Raw genomic sequence first — 14,030 nt, forward strand, 5'->3', positions numbered from 1 at the left:
CCAAAGATAAAGATATCACGGGTTGTGTTGGTTGCTCAAGTTCTTAAGGTTCTCATTAGGTGTTGTTTGTGTCGTTAGTCTCGGAATTGAGACTTGCAGTGTGTTGAAAGCTAATATCCTGTGTGTATTCCTCAATTTCCTGCGTTGCACAGTGTTCCATCAGTTTGGCAAGTAGGATTTGTGCATCCGTTGTCCATGAAAAGTGAGGATAGCAAGGATGGAAGGATAAGTTCACTGAAGATGGAAAAGTTGCAAGAGAGGTCGAAAGAGTATGAGAATTTGCCAAAGGTCGCTCCAAATGGAGTATCAGTCGTATTGAGAGACAGCCTCTCATAGATGTCAAGTTTCGTATGCGAGAAAGATCGCATATGTCTTGACTCTATGGGAACAGTCCGAACAGAAGTTATAGACACTGAGAAGTTAAGAGCCATCCAGTGTATTTTTCTACGCACAGTAGTTGACTCTTGTAGGTTTAGGGCCTCATGAGTTTAGCTGGTGTGCGTGGAGGAATGCCAAGGGATGTTGTGGTGGAAACGAGCCACCAATGGCATGAGTGACATGCCTAGCTAAGCATCCAATTTGAAGTGATGTTTTACACATAGTGGTTCACCAATGAAGGTTTTGGGCCTCATAGGTTAAAGCTGCTGTGTGTAGAGTATCATAAGGATGCGAGGGTAGAACCGAATCTACCACAGACAGATGTGTTCTGTCTTTCATAGCACAGAGATGCTAGGGTAGAACCAAATCTACCACTGACAGATGTGTTCTGTCTTTCAGTTCTGGAAGTAGAACTGAGCGCTCATAAAGTTGCGGAATTTTAATGGTATTCGCGCCTAGTTCTGATTGAGTTCAACGGACCTTGGTTCTCACGGTGTTATGGGTTTAAAGAAACGGGCTAGTTGAGCTAAGCTCCTAGCTCGGGTTCCTACTATTCACTGTGAGTTGCCAAGGGACGGCAACAAGATCAGAATGGCCGAATGTAGGAGCGCATTGACCAATTCGAGAAGAGAGCCCTCTCGACGGTCAAATGTAAACCCTCTCCTCTCCCTAAATTCCTCTCTCTCCCATAACGGTGCTGAGGACTGCAGCCCAATTGAGAAAGATCAGTTGGGCTGTTGCTGTGAGAGCGAACACACGTCACCGCAGACTGTGTTCCTCCACAGCATGAAAAAGGGCGAAAGTCCCAGCCCGTGTTTTAGTTATTTTATTAACTTACAAAGTAGAGTAAAACATTTACTATTAATTTTTATTTTTTTAATGTGCGCTCTTTCACTGTCGATTTTGTGAAATAACCCGCTTAGGGATGTTTTCGCGATTTTTTTTAATATTTACAATTAGTTTTTACACTAATTTTCTTTTTTTAACGATTTTTTTCACAACTTTTAGAGACCGTTTTTGTTTTAAATGCCAGTTTAAGTGCGATTTATTTATTTTAGAAATTTATTTATTTATTTTTTTTTATTTTATCAGCAATTTTTTTTAAGTGTAGCTCTTTCTGTGCGGCACTTTCTTGCTTCCAATCTGGCTCTACTTATTTTCCTCATTGCGAAACATTTCCTTTGCACTATGTTTCTTTTTCTTATTTAGCCCTCCCAAACGCAAAATTGGGTTTTCTGTTTTTTATTCATTATATCACAAGTGCACAGACCAGTCCTAAACATTTTTCTCTATTTGTGTTTACACGACGATGGGACCAATGAGATCCTTGATGCTCCACTCGGTCCACCAAAGTTGCTCCATTCCACCATCAGTGGTGATTTTTCACACATCCTACCCGACATTGTGTGGTTTTTGCCAAGGAGAGAATACCACAAAGCAGTTGGGGAGAGACATGAAAAAGTAATTCCTAAATTGAACTCACTGTTGCACTTACAAGAATCTTAAGGAAAACTTCTTCTGCTAAACACTCCATTGCAATCTCTTTTGCACCATGCTGAAAGGTGTGGGGATTTTTTATCTTCTTATAACAAATTGTAAGACGTCTCAGTTTCATTTCCGGCAACATTGAATTTTACAATCAAAAGTAGAAAACTTCCATTGAAACTTTCATTGAATATGTAGTTCTATGTTATAAAATTTTTTTGAGATATAAGTTTAAAAATATTAGGAAAAAATTCAAAAATTAAAAGACATATCATATAGCATTTAAAAGCTTAAAGGATTTTTGTAGGATTCTGCAGGACTTTCATCACAACTTTTGCCACACACGTTTCATTTCTCATTCATTCAGTGGATTTTCATGTGATTTCCTCTCTCGTGCTGAATGCAATGTTCATCCACTTTATTTAAAATTTGAGTGAGTGGAGTGTTTGTAATTTTTTTCCCTCATCAACCGTGAATTCTTCCACTTCGAAAATTCACGCGAAAATCCACCATTTTCAAGTACTCTATTCATGATTTTCTCTTCTTTTTTTCCCCGCGCTCTCCCTCTCTAAATGGAAATATGCAGGTTATTGCCGTGGGGGTGAAGGAGGGTTTTGTGCAGCGTGTGTGTTGTCTCACTGGCATCGGAAAGAGTTGTCTGCCACGCTCCCCGGAAGTGAAACATGAATGAAATGGAGAAGAATAGAGACAAGTGTGTCTATGAACAAAAGGAAAAGCAGGTGGGTTGCCCATACCTCACACGCAAAGGTTGCCAAAGTCTGTACACCACGATATATTTTCACACTATAGATGATTTCACCGTACCGCACACATGAAGGTTTGAGGGTGGGGGAGAAGGAAAACCCCCATCCGAACCCCACATTGGCGCCCATTCTTATCTTCCCCGGAGGGTTTGGGCTTATAGGGGGAGGAGTGTGGTAAGTTGGAGTTTATGGAAGAAATGTGCTCCGAAGGAAGGACGGAGGTTGTGGAAGTGAAATGAAAAGAAATTGGAAATGTGTGTGTGTTGGGAGGTTTTCCTTTCATAGCTCCCCCGGTTTTCCTTTTCCATTCTCTCTCGTTTCCCCCCTCCGCTTGGGTGGGATTTTGTGGGTTGAGATGGGGCATGAAAGAACAGTGGGTGCGAAATATAGGCACAGCAAATACAATTGAACAACTTCCTCTTTTCTTGGGGCCTCCACTTTGGCCTCTTCTTTCGCATCAAACCACTATAATCCATCCCCTTTGGATAGGGCGGGATGGAAGATGCCATGGTGTTATATATATTTTATTTTTAACATCACAATATCTTCCCACGGAAAGCCATCAAAATCACCTCAAACCCCCCTCTGACCCAGACTAAGGGTATGGGGGCCATGGCCATGGGGGCAATGGGAATCCAACTAATGCCATAAGCCGAATTGTGACACTTAATTGATATAAATGCTGAACCTCTGCCATTATGAATCTTGGCGCTCCCATCCACTTAATAATTCTCATTTACATCCACCCCGTCTCCCCAAAAAGATGCGCGGCCCCCATCAGGGGAGGGGGATGGATGAGAAAAATCGTGCAATAATGTGGAGGTTTTCAATTCACTGCGTGCTCTCTCTTTTTTTTTATTCACTCCGCGTGAGCTGCCCTCCCTCCGCCAAACATCCATTCCTCTATTCCATTCTTCCCGCGTGTTGATAAAGATTGATTTACTTTTTACACACCTCGCACCTTTATTCCCACCTCCTTCCCCAAATGCGGGATAAAAAGAAAATTCCCTTCCAAAAAAAGGAAGTGCCGTAAAGTATTCATTGTCTGACTTCTTTTCTTCATCATATTGTGAAGGTGGCAAAATGCTTTTTGAGGTGAAAATTAATTTGCGATTCGGAAATTTCCAACGAAAAGTCATCAGGTGGGGTGAATTTGAAAAAGAATTAAGAGTGAGTAGTTTTTACTTTGAAGCAGAAGTGCCTCCGCTTCTTTGGGAAAGTTTCTTGAGAATGATTAAATAGCTATAAGTTGGTATATTTATGTACCTAAATTATGTATATAGAAAACAGGAAATCGAAATAAAATAATTGAATTCACCGCGTGGTGTCTGTATGCTTTGTGATTTTTAATTAAGAATTAACTTTCAGGAGGAAACTTTTGAGGTTTATTCGCTGATTTAATGAGATTTCTTTTATTTATGACTTCTTGTAATTTATTAGTGCAATGGAGACGCCAGGTAGAACACCAGGCGTCTCCACTTTCATCTACTTTTGATTGAATGTAAAGTTTTTGTTTAAATAAAAAAATCCGTAAAAGAAATTAAACAAAAAACACTACATTGAATCACGAGTGGATGAAAGTGGAGACGCCTGGTATGTTACCAGGCGTCTCCATTGCACTGTAAATAGAACTGTAAATAGAGACGCCTTGTGATTACCAGGCGCCTCCATCCTCAGAAGATAATCCTTAAACGTAGATTTTAAATGAATTTAATGTTTACTAAAAATTATTTTAAATTCTGCAAAACTTCCGTAACAAAGAGAGAGCTTTTCAAATAGAAAACAGATAAAACTAAAACTTTCTATCTAATCGTTTTGTTTGCCTTTTTCCCTGCTCTATAAGTGAGTGGAGGAGTAAAAATTCCTTTTTTAGTGCGAATGAAGCAACTCCAGTGTTGTCATTTCTGTGTTGCAAAATTGAGAAATTTGCCATAAAAGTGCGTGGAAAGTGTGCATAAAATTTTCTCGTGATTTTCCACGTAAATCCACCGTACGGAGAGGGTTTTGTGTAGATTTGTCGCCATTCAAGCTTCGCACGCCACCCTTCGCAAAAATGGCCCCACAGCCTCTTCTCTGGGATTCCCAGAATCACACTGTTGAGCATTAGCTTTGGTTATTGTTCACCCACGCACACATACTGTATGCAAACACACACACACACACACGCACGCCCCTGAGGGAGGGTGAATTTGGTATTCCTAACCTTGAGCTTTTCTCCCCCAAAAATTGTGTGTGTTTGTGTGTGTGTGGGGGTGGAAAAAGTGGCAAGACTTTTGAGCGTAGCAGGAGGGAAAAAGCATGTAAGAAGTTGGTCCTTTGAGGTAGGGGTGACGACGAGGTTGCTCTATAGCGGTGTTCCTCTTGCTTTTCATGCATTTTCCTTTCCCATTCCGTTACCCGCTCCCCCCGGAAAAAAGCGTGGGGATGGGTGGCTGTTGGATGGAAATTCAACTTAGTGCCATATAATGGGCTGATATTTTTTTTGCCTTCGTGCAACCATTGCCCCCTCTTCAACGGATGTATTTCCACCTCGTCGCTCCATTTGGTTGTTCACCCCTGCCACATACCATAATAGCACCAATTTCTTCAATTTTTAAAATACAAATATCCGTACGCGAAATAACGCACGTCGGAGAATGAGAAAAAATTGCCTCACTTTTATTCAACACTCTCCTTGATTTTTCTTCCATCCTCCCCCATCAAATTTTCTTTGTCTATCGTGCGAAGAGAAAAAAAGAGAAAAAATTGCGGAAATAGAAAATTCTTTGCCTCCCGCATAAATACATTTCACACCTCAATCAATTGCGCCCCATCGAACAGGTAGCAACGACAAAATATTTTATGAAATTCTCGCCCAGCAACTCGGCACAAAAATTTTCTATCTGCTAAATTAATCAGGCAAAATTTAATTTTTTTCCTCTCACACTCCCCCCGTGTAACCTGCGCGCACCCTCTCACCCCCACACTGTTGCAAATACGGCATATTGATTGGCAAAAACCACATGGTGGTGCCCAGAGAAAAAGGGGTGATAGGGCGTATGAAAATATTTTTGTTGCCACATAGATGCTATTTTGGCAAACACAAGCGAATTGGAATGGAATTAATATTTATGAGATTTTTCCCACACCCATGTGGAGCTTTAATTAATTTTCCACTCCCATGAATTACTGCATTACTAAATATTTATTGATTGTTCACCCAAAAGTTCATTGAATTCCCGCGCCTCCCCCCACACTCTGTAGCAGTTTTGTGTGGATATTTTGTGTGTGTATCAATTTGCTAAATATCCAATTTTTCAAAAGAGAAAATGACGAAAATGTCGATGAAAATGTGTCCAGCTCTAGTTATGTATACAAAATAAAAAAAAAAAACAAATAAATCTGCAATTCATAGTAAAATTATATTCCTATATTCAATAGAGCTGAAAAACAAATCCCAAATGAATAAATGTCACAAATTGTGATTTTATAAACTATGACAAAATTATCCACTGTATTTGTTTGTTTTATTTCAATTAAATTTCATTGCTATTGATTTGGAGAAGCGACAAACATGTCACATAAATTAATAAGAAAAATTTAATTGATTTCTATGAATGCTTGTTTAATTTTACTTATCAGCAAAACAGAGGGAGAGAATGAATCAGCAAGAGGACCTCTTGGCTTTAATTAAAATGAATCCAGTAGGATGTGTAGAAGAAGCGCAGGAGTGCCAGAGGCATGAAAAGCTTTTATATCTTGCAATTTTTCTTCTTGAATTTCCTCATGTGATGCATCAGAAAAGCTCAAGAACAAAATATTTATTACAAAAAAAGCTCTAGTTAGGAAGGAATTAATTAATTTTCAATTAAATTAATTCACTTTTTGTCCAACAAACTATTTTCGTGGAATCAAAAATAGGTAAAAGAAATAACATCAAAAAGCTCCTAACCCAGATTTTCCCAGGAGGAATGTTTAAAATTTTGCCTAAATCATTTTAAAACTTTTCCTTCAACTCAATCTGTTCGATTTTTGTGAAGATATAAAAAAGCTTTTTAAGCTATTATTTGCACTTAAGTTAAACAACATTAAATTGCCAATCATTCTTATCTGTAGAATATTTTTAACCCTTGGAGGATTTTGCTGGCCAAATTGGCCAATTTGACTATTTTTAAGCGCCCAAAAATTAAACTCTATTCAACATTTTGTGATAATTTATACATCTGTGTGTAGGGATTTTTCATTACTACAAAATCGTCGAAAGAAAACTTGGAAAAATATTTGTAGCCAATAATCCGTATATTTTCATTCAGATAAACGCCCCTTTGAAGATTTATTTTAAAATTGGTTTTTGACAAGACAAGGATTGCCTTAAGATTTATTTCAATTGAAGATAAACTTTTAAAACGAATCCTTGTAAAATTTCAAAGTGAATTCTCAATAAACTTATCACTTTTCGAAAGCTTTTTTTTCCTTCATCATCAGGCAAGTAAAAAAAGGATTTTTTTACAAAGTTGTAATTTTAGTATTTTGTAGCTTCTGTTGAGAGAGTATTTGAGCTTTTACGTGAATGAGAGACAATGTAATGATTTGCAAACGAAATTATCCCTTGTTGTAAATGCAATCAATATAATTACACTAAAAGAAAAATCCGGAACACATTGCTGCGTAGGTGGTATTATGTTGGTTGGTTACACTGACGAAGAGATTGTGGGGAGTATTCAGCAGAAGGATTGTATTTCCACCAAAGTATGTAACATATATAGGGGAGTGAATAAATATGTAATCTACACACATGTGTGAGAGGTCCACTGTAGAGTGCCTCCTGTGCCAGGTCCAATGGTGGGATTTGCGATGGATGGGACAAAGTGGCACGCAAGTGTATCCATTCTGCATGTCTGTGAATATTTTTCGCAATTTATCATTCCCGCCTAATTCAATTTTCCGCCTTTCTCTTCCGCCGCTCCATTTTCGGTGCGTCTTATCATCATCTTCTCTTATTACTTGTGCCGCTTCCACTATCCACCCTCACTATCTGCACACCCTCAACGCCCCCCAGGGTCGCTCTATCTCGCTCCTGATTCGCTCATTTGGGGTACTGTCGTTTGCACAAGTGTTGATTCATTCTCATTTCTAGCCACTTTTACCATATTTTCGCAATTTCTGCATTGGAACACATTTTTTTCCCTTTGCCAGTGAGCTTTTGTGAAGCTCACACCTTGAAAAATCTCTTTTTTTTTCAGTTGCCTCGAATTGCAGTCACGGACTTTCCTAGAGGGGCAGTGTGCAAAATGGGGATGTTTTTTTATATCTTGTTCTCTCAAGCTGAAGCGTCTTCGGGCTCTCTGCCTGGGTTAAAGTTGCGCGAATAAATCCAAGTGCATGAAAAATGTGTGTGTATCCACAAGTTCACTAATAAAGAAAATCTCATTGCAGGATTTTCCACATACCACAAAAAATTGTTCAAATTCACACAGTTTTTTTCTTCGCTCTTAAATCCTCCTCAACCACTTGAGTGTTTCTCCAGCACGGGCTTAAAGAAAACTTATTCACAAGGTGGTTTCGTATTTTTTCTCTCTCTTTCTCCTTCACACACTGCACGTTGAAGGTTTTTTCGGGAAAATGCTGTAAAAGGGAAAACTGTGTGAAACTCAATTGATTGTCCTTTGGCGGGGGCGGGTATATATTGTCTCTTTCTCTGCAGGTGAGTCCCTGGCGCTTGGGTGCAGCAATTTCTTTGGGGTACTTGCGGGGGGGTTCTATATGGGGTGGTGATTGTTGGAATTTGTAAAATAAAAAGTGAGACTTTGCGACTTGTGTGGTTGATGGAAAAAAAGCACACAAAAAAAGTTACACAGACATTTTGTGTTCTCCCGTCTATGTCGAAGACAACAGAACAACCCGAAACCGGAACACCAACTACTTGGTGGCTGGAAAATCTTGCGAATCCACTCTCTCTGGGTTTTCGTGCAAAAATTTCCCCAACGAGCAGTGCCTAACCTCGCTTCGGGACACACACGAGCCCCACACGATTCGACGTGGGAGATGCTTTTCTCAGGGATCAGCTTCCCATCCTCTCACCCAGCACGGACACCCCGTGAGACAATTCGATGCGTGCGCAAGCATCGTGATATCCTCGTCCTGGAATTTCCTCTTCGTCAAATCTGGGAATTTCCATCCATGCAACTCCCTTCATTTCTTTTTTCCCTTCATCTCCTCTATTTTCCAACTCTATGAGCCTTAGCTCAAACCTAAAAGCCGTAAAGCTCTGTGCTTAAGTTCATCTGCATTAATCAATGGGGGTGGTGTGCGTTCGTGTAAGGAGAGGAAAAACTCATCAATTCCTACACCTTCTGTGCGGGCAACAACACCCACTCCTCACTGGAAAAGTACCCTGGTGCAAAAAGGACGTGTTGCAATTTTCCCAAAAGAGAGCTTTCCCCCGTTGCGAGAGAGGCCCACACACAAACATTCCAGTTGAGAGCTTTCAGGAGCTTTTCAACATTTTAATTCTCTCTCTGGTCATGAGTACAAAGCACACAATTTCCCCAGTATTCGGGTAGCACAATGTATTTGTGAATTGAGGTCCTTGTACATAAAAGCAAAAGGGATTCCATCAACTCTCCCCTTATTTACTTCAATTGTGAACTTACCTCATGGCCCAGCTAAATGTGGAAAGTGAAGCATACTGTGTGACACCCGCACTGGCTCCTGGAGAATGACAATTTTGATCAACTCTGGTGGGCTTTAACGCTCATACTCCGCGCAATGAAATGAAATTCTTCTAATCTGTTGGTCTTTTTTTTCTTAATTTAATTTCCTTAATTCTTTCCTTCTTTGAATTTTAAGAATTTTTCAAATTTCTCAAGAAAATAAAGTCTAATAGATTTCTCTTAAGAGAACTGAAGAATTATAGGGACGTCTGAGGAGCAGTTAGTTACACCCAGAGTTGAGTCTTGTTCCTGGCCAAAAAACTTATAAAAATCTATTTATTGGTTACTAAAGTTGAAAGGCTAAGAAAAACTTAATTTTTTTTTAAATGAGAAGAAAATAAAAGAAAATTAAGAGTTGATCTTAAGAATTGGCTTCAGCGAGAATCCATTCAATTTTTCTAAAGCTTTTCACGCTGCAATAGTGTATCGTGAAAATTCCACGTGAACAATGGCAATATTTACGAGAAAAAAAGACAATAAAAGCTTGTTAACAATCATTGGCAATAATTCTCATATATCTGCGACAGCAGTACTTAGCAATTTTTCAATGTGACTGAAGAAGTAAAAGAAGTCCAGGGGTCACAGATTAAATTTCACTCGATTCCAATGCGCAGCTCTTTCAACCACCCCGAGACGACACTTTTCTATCAATCTTGCTCAAATTGGGGTGTGGGGTGTGAAAAAGTTGAAAGGGAGGACACCAAAGGATTGATAAGTGTCTGAAGCATTAATCATAACCACAGTGATATGAAATTTCGTGCAGAGAAGTGTTCTGTATGCGGGGGATGAAGAGCAAATTGGAATCAATATTTATTTCCCATCGATAGTTCGAGCAGCACAGTGTGTGGGAAAATCCTCGAGGAATCAATCAAAATTACTCCCTCACAAATTGCTGGAAAGTCGACGAAAAGGAGCTGCAAATCCACCACCAAGCTCCCCCCTCCCCCCACATGAAAGCCAGACATCCGGGTTGATATGCAAATTTATTTTCAATCTTCCAAGTCAGTGTGAAGAGTGTTTGGAATGAAATTAGTCTCTAAAATGTAGCATTCTCTAAATGTGTTTGTGCAAATTTTCCGTTCTGATCCAATCTACTATGTATGTATATTTCCACAATTACAACCCTGCAAGGACCCTAAAGGCATACCAAACAGTAAAAGCTTATGCAATTAATGTTGTCCATATTTGACAAAGTCCTTAGCACGATACAAAAACACAGAGAGAGAGGAAGAGTTAGAATAATATATTCAATTCATTGCTAATCACTAAAATTGAGAGAGAGATGCCTGCAAAAGCACTAAAAGCTCACTTGATGAGAAAATAAATCAGATGAATTGCTAAGTAAGCAAAACCCCCATAAAAACCCGAAAAAAAACGAGAGAGGAAGTTCACTTTCCCTTCATTAAAAATCCCCAAATTGAGTTTCCTCGCATAGATATATGTTTTCCGCGCTAACCACCCCCTATGGTGATAAAGTTTTCCTGATATGAGTTAATAGTTTAGATGGGTCCGTAAGTGGATGGCAATTTGGGTCAATTTACTGAGGACCAATTTGATAAACTACGGCTTTTGACCACCCTTGGATCATTGCAGAAGTACATATAGATAGCAGTTGAGGTGGGCACGAGGATGGGGAGGAAAAATAAAAGTGAGAAGATTTGCCACACAGGGCTCGCACAGTTGGTCCTGTTTGCAAGCTCTATATGTCTTATCCCCATCTGTTTTCAACACTATTGGGTTCATGGCAATATTTATAGTCTGTCGCCCTCTTATGGCCTCTCGGACCCGGGGTCTGTTGCACCATCGACGAATCCCTTGACTTTCACCGAAAAAAAAGAACCCTGACCAATTTATCTCTGTCAACTTGGAAGATTCCCCAACACACAGGCTGGTTCGCCGAAAAATCTCACAAAATGTGAGAAAATAAATTTTATTTTCATCTCAATTATTATGCTGGGAGGTTTAAAAATGGGAATGATAGAACTTTCATTGCCATTGCAGAGAAATTATAAGTAAACTAACAAGCCTCAAGTAAGTAATTAAAATTGAGAAGTTTTCAGGATAAGATATAGAAGCTTTAAATTGAATTTTCAGCTTTTTTTTTAAATTTTTTTTTATCTGAATGTTGAGCTTAAGACTTTTCCAATACATTTCATTGATTTACATTGTTAAACAATATAGAGAAAATTCTTCCACTTATGCTCTTCGATTGCATAAATTCGTTGCAATAAAATTAATTTTCAATTCACCACAATGCTTTGATAAATTATTATTGTACAAATTAATAGAAGTACTTAAAGCTCTGCTGCAATAATAATTTACAAACAGCAACAATGTTAGATTGTTTTAGGCACAACTATATCCAATAACCAATCTAAAATTACCTGAGGGATATCTGTTTCAAATTGCATTATCATGCAGTTTATGCTCAGCATGTTAATGGAATTAGAATTATGTTAATCACTATTGTTTTATTTATATTGTCAAAGTACCTTTCAGTGGAGGCGCCAGGTTTAACGGTTTTTATACTATTATTTTTCTCATAACTGTATTTAATCCTTTTTTACTAAAATACTTCATTTAAAACAAAAAGGAATTTTCCATTCAAAGGTGTTAATAAATAGTCAGTTATGCTATACTTTCCAAAAGCACAAGCAGAATGCCTCAAAAAGAAGCTCAAAAGCTTCTTCCATATAATATTTTCTACCCCAATCCCCGGATTCAGGCAAAAATTTTATTAAAGTTATTGATGTGAAATTTAATAGCATTTATAATTCAAGCTCATCCTTTTTGCGAAACATATCCACAAACCATTTTCATAAATATTGCCAAGTTTTCCTGCGCGAAGCTTTTTGCTGACAAAATGCTTTGATCCGAAAAGAAGAGTTGCGGCAACGGTGAATGTTTATGGGGACCGGAAAGTAGGTTAAAGTACGCGTAACTTTTCATCACTTTTTTCTCTCTCTTGTGGAGGAGGTGTACACGCGGGGGGAACATCCACGATAAAATTCCACTTCGTATCGAAAGCACTTGGGTATTAAATGAAGTGCGAGAATTAAATGAAATTTCTACTGTTTTTTTCTTCTTGCACGTGGATGAAAGGCATTGGGGCTGGGAGGAAGGAGTCATAGGTCAAGGATGGGCTTTCACTCTCTCTCACACAGCCTCCATGGAAGAAAAAAAAAGAATCCCTCCGCTTCTTGTTGGAAGACACAGGGCCAAGGAAAAGAAACTTTTTTTATGGTCAATCAATAAAAATGTCGTTAATCAGATCCCAAACCTCGTTGCTTTTCGGACTTTCGGCCATTGAGCGTTGTGTAGCAGCAAATAAGCCACCCCCTACAGTGTATACGCTCCTCATCCCCAAAAACTCCCTGTGGCCTAATGCAGATTTAATTTATGCAGATACACACACATCCTCTTTTCCAAACATCTTCCTCTCTCCCACCATTGAAGGGTTTTCATGTAGGGGGAGTTGACTTCTCTTCCGGCGTATATGCTCACAGCGCGATAATTTATTATTGTGTCCAATTCGAGTTCGATTATGGGCGGCATTATTCATGCTATTGCATAAAATTGTTCTCATTAGGAAAAGTAAAGTTTAATAGAAGAAAAGTTTAGAGGAAAAAGCACGCACCCGAGAGGGCTTACAAATACCAAGAAAAACATACGTACGCGATGAGAATTAATTTCAAGTAAATCTCCAGAGGAGATTTTTAAACTATTCATGTGCGCGAACTCACATCAACAAGGACTTATTAATCCTTTTCACTCATGCAGAGCTTACAAAGTATATTCTGTGGGTGTAGTAAAATGGGGGATTGAATTGAAAAATTCTCTTTTTGAGCTTTAGTCAGATTGTGCGTAATTTTGAAGATAGAGACGCAAAGTTTAACCACCAGACGCCTCCACTTTGTTTCAATTGTTGTACGGGCAGTTAAATTTTTAAATCAAGTCAGAAACCCAGCCTACAGAGCAATGTGGCCGGTTCTCAATTCTCTCTTAAGAGAAAATTCGCAGAGCTGATGACCAAACTAATAATTGCGTTGGATTCACCGCCCTCTCCCATCCTGACCATCGCAAAGGCAGCATCTCCGTGATCTAAGGATTAATGTAATTTTTTCTAAGTAGAGTAAATTCTAATTTAAATTTAGTTTTTTTCTTAAATTAAAATTATATAGTGTTTTTTGTTTTTGCAAAATTGTAGATTTTTCATCATATTGTGCGTGGACGAACGTAAGTTGTCTTTTTCTTTTTTTTCCTCCCGCAACAAAAAATGGCGCTCAACGTAGGGTTCGAACCCACGACCCCGAGATTAAAAGTCTCATGCTCTATCAACTGATCTATACGGGCTGATGCCTGCCCAAATTCCTTTGCCAGATCCCGAAAAGTTTTGACTGATTTTGGTGCGTGGGGCACATCCTTTCACTTAACGAAAATGTAGCCATCGAATGTAGCCATCGATATAATTAATAATAAAATACCCCAGAAAAATTTTAGCCGGTTGTCCCATAAACGAATTTATAATTTTTTCCTTATATTGTTTTAACAAAACAATAAAAATTTACAAAACTAATACAGTAAATAATTCAAAATTACATTTTGCGATACTCAGAAAACAAAGAAAGAAGCTGCAAAATCTGAGTAAAATCAATGCTGATTTATATTATGACAGTGGAGGCGCCAGGTTCAGTACTATGCGTCTCCATAT

The 14,030-nt window shown here is 38.6% G+C and overlaps 1 long non-coding RNA gene across 2 annotated transcripts; it reads right to left on the reverse strand.

Moving 5' to 3' along the window:
- Positions 1–1,049: 1,049 nt before the first annotated feature.
- Positions 1,050–8,583, reverse strand: LOC129789991 (uncharacterized). Of its 2 annotated transcripts, XR_008750521.1 has the most exons (3): positions 7,402–8,583; positions 1,217–1,770; positions 1,050–1,082 (listed from the first exon to the last, which is right to left on the reverse strand). It is a non-coding gene; the product is annotated as an uncharacterized LOC129789991 (long non-coding RNA). The 2 variants fall into 2 exon arrangements; XR_008750520.1 differs by lacking the exon at positions 1,050–1,082 and having other exon boundaries at positions 1,244–1,846.
- Positions 8,584–14,030: the final 5,447 nt, after the last annotated feature.

The sequence above is a fragment of the Lutzomyia longipalpis genome, chromosome 2, assembly GCF_024334085.1.
Source record: "Lutzomyia longipalpis isolate SR_M1_2022 chromosome 2, ASM2433408v1".
Lineage (NCBI taxonomy): Eukaryota > Metazoa > Arthropoda > Insecta > Diptera > Psychodidae > Lutzomyia > Lutzomyia longipalpis.